Below are 7,140 nucleotides of genomic sequence, written 5' to 3' on the forward strand. Positions count from 1 at the left end.
CCCCCTTAATCATTCCCTTTTAATTCAAACACAAATTAAACTAAATCTAACTACAAATTAATCTAACATACTAACTACAAATAAATCTAACAAACTAACCACAAATTAATCAAACTAACTACAAATTAATCAAACTAACTATAAATTAATCTAATAAATTAAACTAAATAAACTGAAATTAAACAAAAACAACAAACCTAATTAAAGAGGGTGGATGTGGCGGTGGAAATGGCGGTGGAAAGGTGGTTGTGTGGTGTTGTTGGTTGGTGTCGTCCGTCGTTCGCCAAATCGCTTGCTCGACTCTTTTTTTTTTTTTTTTTTTTTTTTTTTCAAAGAGTAAAGTAGGAGAGAGGGGGTGAAAGTAATTAAAAATTTGGCGATGACTTTTTGAATTTGGCGATGAAAATCATCGCCAAATTTGGCGACTACCCTAATTTCGATCGCCAAATTCCATAAGTCGATCGCCAAAAAAGATTCCCTTTTAAAATGACACTGGTTTGTACTAAAAATTTTAGCGATTTGTCAATTTGGCGGCGAGTTTCGATCGCCAAATTGGCGACTATATCTAATTCGATCGCCAAATTGAAAGTTTCGATCGCCAAGTTTGATTCCTTTTTTGAAAAAGTCGGTCGCCATATTGGCGACTAATTTCAGTCGCCAATTTAAAAATCAGTCGCCAATTTGGCGACTACTTATTTCAGTCGCCAAATTTCGGTCGCCTGTTTCAGATTTTCTTGTAGTGGATGACTCCATCCCCAGCTAGATCCCACGCGTATCCATGATATACCTGTCGAACAACTGCTCACCACCCCCGAATGGATCACCACAGTTTTTAAAACATTTAAACTGGGTCAGTACTAATCACACAACTCAACATATCAATAATATGATAAACAGACAGCTTAACCGTCACACACACACAACCACACCAATCCCAACAATCTCAATCACCGACTGTCCACTAGACCAGCCCTGCCAGTGGGGGACCGCAACCGTACCCACCAAATCCCCGCTCCTCATAATGAGCGATAACCCTGTCCATTAATGTGCACATCCCCTTCCGTGGCGGGTTCCACGAAGGGCGAAACTAGGGCGTGAAGCCACTCCCGCAAGTGACCCCACTCAGCCAAGGACACGCCTCGAGAACCATAGACAAACAATCACAACCACAATCACAGCCGTCACAATACAATTACTATATCAAACAATCAATCTCAACACATCAACAATCATCCCATTATGGGACTAATACTGAGTAGGAAATCCTACCTGGAATGCAACACAAACATCAGACGATCTAGCAGCTGTCTCAAAACCTTTCCTCTACGAACCCTTCTCCTATACACATAATCATATCATCACTACCACATCAACAAAAACATAGAAAACCCCCAATCCCAAAATTAAGGTTTAACAAATTCTAACGAAACAGTATAAAAATTATATGTAAAGCTTACCCTCGACACAAGGATCACAACGGTGTGAAGAACGATGAAATCCGACACCTCTAGCTCCGGGATTTGCTAATGATGTGATGACAGACAAACTACGTAACTCCTTTTCTCCTCACTTAGGTTTTAGAATAGATAAAAGAAACTAATAAAAGTGACGGACAACCTTTTATACTTATCTCGCATCATTTAACAAAACCCGACAAAACATCCCCCATAAACCGGCTACTCGATCGAGTAGCTGAGGTACTCGATCGAGTGCCCCCTTACTCGATCGAGTACCCACGTTACTCGATCGAGTACCCAACAGGTCAGAAACTATTTTAAAACGCAACTCACCCTTACTCGACAGAGTAAGGCCTACTCGATAGAGTACCCAGAGACTCATAAATCCGTAGTATTACACCCATAGGCGTCCTGAACACTCGGATTTTATAGTTCTTGACTTTATGAAGTTGAACAACCTTTTGAAATTGGTTACTGCACTTCATCATCATATTCATCAGAACTATCGATACAATTGGAGATGACTTAATGTCTCCTGCTGGTGCCTTATCCCAGAACTCTTCGTGAAAGAGATTCATTTCTCAAAATTTGAAAAACCCAGACAGCCGCAATTTACGTGTATCTCTACGCCATTCCTCGTGGTTACCATCCTCAATGGCTGTATAGGGTGCGATTTATGAGTTAAACTCAACTCATATGTACAATTAACCCCTGGACTATCAGGATCATAGGCAAATAGCCAAGCTCAATGTCGGCATGTCCTGATCACTGTGTAATAACTCAGATATTTGAGTTGTTGGGTATTCTATCGAGTGAGACTTACTCTGTAAAGTAAGTCCATTTACGGATTCTGGAGTACACTCCGCTTTGCAGGTACTCGATCGAGTAGGGGCAAATTGATCGAGTAGGTGGTACTCGATCGAGTACGTTTGTTACCCGATCAAGTAAGTCATGTTTTACGGTTTTTCGGCCGGATTGATAGTAAAACGAGGAGAGGTATTTAAAGTTCTATCAACAGTTCCTATCACTTTTACTTCTACTTTTGTAAAACCTTTCACAAAAGAAAAACAAAATGACGTTCAATCCTCTTCTCTCTTTGCTATCAAACCAAGTCTAGCGTTATCGGATTTCTGAGATCCTCATACCTTCGTGATGGTCATCATTTGGGTAAGGTTCATATATTGTTGTTATATCAAATAGTTAATGTTAGTTATACCCTAATTGGGTGATTTAGGGATTTTTGGGAGTAATTATGTGGTAGATTTGTAATCTGATTATTGTTTATTAGAGGTGATTTCGTAGATAAAGCTCTTTGATCCGCTGCATTTGATTGTTGGTGATTCCGTCTCAGGTAGGGGTTTTCCTACTCAGTTGATTGTATAATTAATTTAAGATGTGATGATTGCATTGTTGGCATGATTATATTATTGTTTGAATTGTTTATCTTGGAATTTGGCATATAGTATTGGTATTATGAAATGGTTGCGCTTGGTGTATCCGTGGTTTGCGAGGTGCGCCCTCGGTTGGAGTCATTTGCTGAAATAGCGTCATGCCCTTGATTTGCCCCCTGTGGTTCCCGTTACAAAGGGGATGTGCACATTAATGGACATGGGTTATTCACTCTTAGTGTTGAGCATGGCTTAGGTGGCAAGGTTGCGATCCCCACTGGCGGTGTGTATTACCTGTTGCGATGAGTAATCTGGCAGGGCTATACTCTTTAGTGTGTAGTCAGTGATTTGTGATAAATTGGAGGTTGGGGGAATGTGAATGGTTGATTTGGATGCTTATTGTTGATTTTCTTATCTTGGTTATTCAATGAACTGACCCCGTTTAAATGTTTTAAAAACTGTGATGATCCATTCGAGGGTGGTGAGCAGTTGATTAGCAGACATGCTTATGGATAGCTCGCAGGTCTCGGCTGGGATGAAGTCTTCACATAGCTTGATATCTAGTCTTCCGTTGACATGTGTTATAGTTTTAATATTTGTTATGGCAGTTGTACGTTTGGTTTTAGTTTATAAGTTTTATGCACTTCAAGCAGTTGAACTTTTAAGTATGTTTATTTATGGTCACGTTTGATATATTGTACCTTGGGCAACCGAGATGGTAGCTTCTCCATGTGTTAAGGTTGTCTTGGTAAGTCATCTTTGTGTATGGGGGTGTTACAAAGTGGTATCAGAGCGACGATTTTGGAACCTGTAACCAATGAACCTAATGAATTTAGAGAGTCAAATTAAAATGAACCCGGGTAGGAGTTGTTAGGAGCTAATGCAAAGGCTTGGGAGACGTCTTAAAGTCAAGAGCTTGTCCTTGCAACTTTGAACAGGTCACCATGGGGTGTCATGGGATTGGTACTTGTTTTTAGATGTCTTGTGATGTATGAATTGGATGATGCATGTGATTGGATTGGATGAATTGGATGTATGGAAGTGATTGGAGTACATGTTGTGTAATGTGGAGTATATCTATATGATCAAGATGACGTTAAGTTTTGCTTTGTTTGTGGTAACATGTGATTAGGATTATTAATATATATGTTGCTGTTATAATAAGTTAAAGAATGCGGGTAGTACATGATTGATAAGTTGAATATTATATGAGCATGATGGATGTTATTGTTTGGATTTTGTAGATAGTAATATGTGGCTAAGGGATACTGGTTTTACAAGTATCGAGTTGCTTTTGTTTGCTTTGTTGTTGTTTAAGTTGTTTGGAAGGAAAATCGAATAGTTATGTTGTTCGATATGATATTAATGTGATTCCACTTGGAGGTGATAGCTTGTTCTCTTACAATTCTAACGATAGGTCATAGGCCTAAAATGACCAAGAAACGATTGAGATACGACTGTTTTAAGAAAATTGGCCGTTGCTGAGAACTGCGTAGGGTACTCGATCGAATTCGAGTACACCTCTTTGTAATCGATCGAGTTTCCTGTACTCGATCGAGTAGCACTGGTAATTTATTATACGTGCTTCTGATCTTCACCTACTCGGTCGAGTAGGCTGTACTCGATCTAGTAACCCCTGTTTCGGTAATATGCTTATCTTTTGACCTCGTCACATATCATATTTATTTCAAATATGTTCTTTTGCTTCTTTATGCATTGTTTTCCATATGTGTTGATCCTGATGCGTAAGTTACCAGATCTTATGATGTAAGGAGTAGCACCTTATGATGGGTATGAGTTTGGTGGGGAGGACTTGGGTTTTATGTGGTTGTGATGGATAATGGAAAAAGGAAAGGGAAGATTGATAAGCTTATCGAGGCAGGGAGCATGTTTAGTGATATGTAATGAGTGATATAGTCACGTGTTGAGTAATGTAAAAGTAAGTGAATATGGGCAAGAGGTGATGTAAGTTTAAGGAGCGTGAGAATGAAATGATTGAAATGAAGGATTGGAATAGTGTCAACTTTGGATGTCTACGGATTTATGGAGGGAGATGGTTAGGATTGTGCTGTTTAAGGATAAATGAGATGGAAGGTCGCTATAGATGGATGGAAACGAATGGTATATAGTGAACTTAGATTGAGTTATGTTGCGGATTGTATTTGTAGATAGTGACCGAGTTTGAGAATTTGGATTATTTAGAGGTGAGCCTAGTGTGTAATTTACTTGGGCAATTAACGGTATGAAAAAAAATTGGTTTCTAGAGTTGTAAAAGGGAGATGTAATTAATCGAAGAGTAAACATTAATTATGTGGACTGTGAGAAGCATGATGAGAGAGGATCCATGGTAAGAAAGAGTGAGAGGGTATTGATATGAATTAATGTAATTTGAGTTTTGGAGCAATGAGAAGGTAACCAAAGCACTAAAGAGTTAGGTAGTACGATTAAGGAGTTCAATTGTTAAATGATTTTGTCGAATGTAAAGGGAAAGAATTTGGGGAGTAAACTAAGAGAATGTTGACCGGAGTTATGCGTTATGGAAGTAAGGAATTGACGAGATGTATGATACTATCATGAGGGTGTGAGTTAATGGTTATATAGCAGTTTCAGGACGACATGTTGGTCATGAGTTTCGAGGAATTAAGGGGAGTAAATAATTGGTAGATTATTTGCACGATATGAGATTTTAGTGGTAAGTTAGGTGACGATACAATTAAGGACAAAATTGGAATGAATGCTGAGGTAAATTTTGTTGACGTATTTGTTGTATTAATTGGGTTGTGAACCGAAATAGAAATGAACTTTTATGTTTAGAGGTGAGTGTAAGAGATTTTATATACGAAAAATGGTGGTGTCGTGATGTAATCACAAGTAGTTAGGGTTGACGTTAAATAGAGAATATAGTCGTCCTTGAGAGTTTGATTTTGTTGAGGCCGGATTGGTATATATGATTGCGAGGGAGTATAAGATATGGGTATTGTGACACCTCCATACTCCAAATGTCTTACCAGGACCACTCAGGTATAGAAACGTCACCATCTCGGTTACCCGAGGCAATGATAATCAAATGACAATAAAGAAACATAATTTAAATAGCAATACGGTTTAAAGTGTTACATGTCCAAAACCAAAACTGATAAAAGTACGATACATGTTCTCAAAAACCAAATGTCTCAAACAACTAAAGTATGACAGCGGAAGACTCTAAACTGCTCGTCGTGACTCATCCCAGCTAGCTCAAATGCCTCAAATCAAACCTGCTCAACAACTGCTCACCATCTCCGAATGGATCACCACAGTTATTAAAACAATAAACGGAACATAAATCACAAAAGATAGAAGTCAAACAGCTCAATCATCACATCAAACCCCAAACTCCATAATCAATCTCCTCATAACTAACTACACACTAAAGTGTGTAGTCCTGCTAGAGTACCCATCACAACAGGTACTCCACACCGCCAGTGGGGGACCGCAGCCGTACCCTCCAAATCCCCGCTCATCTCCATCGAGCGATAAACCCATGTTCATTAATGTGCACATCTCTTATGTGGCGGGTTCCATGGAAGGTGAATCAAGGGCGTGAAGCCACTCCCGCAAGTGACTCCACTCAGCCAGGGACGCGCCCCGAAGATCACAGACAGATACAACAACAACAATGATAATATTCAACAACCGTCACAATACCAACATTATACATTAACTACAATCATCATGAAATCACCAACCATGTCATGTAATTAATACTGAGTAGGGAAAACCCTATCTGGAATGCAAACACAAAAGCAGACGATCTAGCAGCTGTCTCAAACCTCTCTTCTACGAACCCTCCTCTTATATACACAATCATACAATCACTACTAATACAACATAATCATAAAAACCCCCAATCCCAAAATTAGGGTTTAACTAACCTTAACCAAAAGCTACAAAAACGGTATGTAGGACTTACCCTTGACGCAAGGCTCACAATGATATCAAGAACAACTGAAACCGGCTCCTCTAGCTCCGGTATTTGCCAATAATGCGGATGAAACAAACAACGTAGTTGCAATCTCTCTTTTTGTCAATTAGGTTTGTAAAAAGTGTTTAGAAAAGATGACGGAGTATTTTATATATTAATCCCGCATTATTAACAAAACCCGTCAAACATTACCCGATAACCGACTTACTCGATCGAGTAAGTCACGTACTCGATCGAGTGCCACTTACTCGATCGAGTGCCAAAGATACTCGATCGAGTACCCTACAGGGAGACTCCTGTTTCGTAAACCAAAATATACTTACTCGACAGA

Source organism: Silene latifolia, chromosome 10 (assembly GCF_048544455.1).
Source record: "Silene latifolia isolate original U9 population chromosome 10, ASM4854445v1, whole genome shotgun sequence".
NCBI lineage: Eukaryota > Viridiplantae > Streptophyta > Magnoliopsida > Caryophyllales > Caryophyllaceae > Silene > Silene latifolia.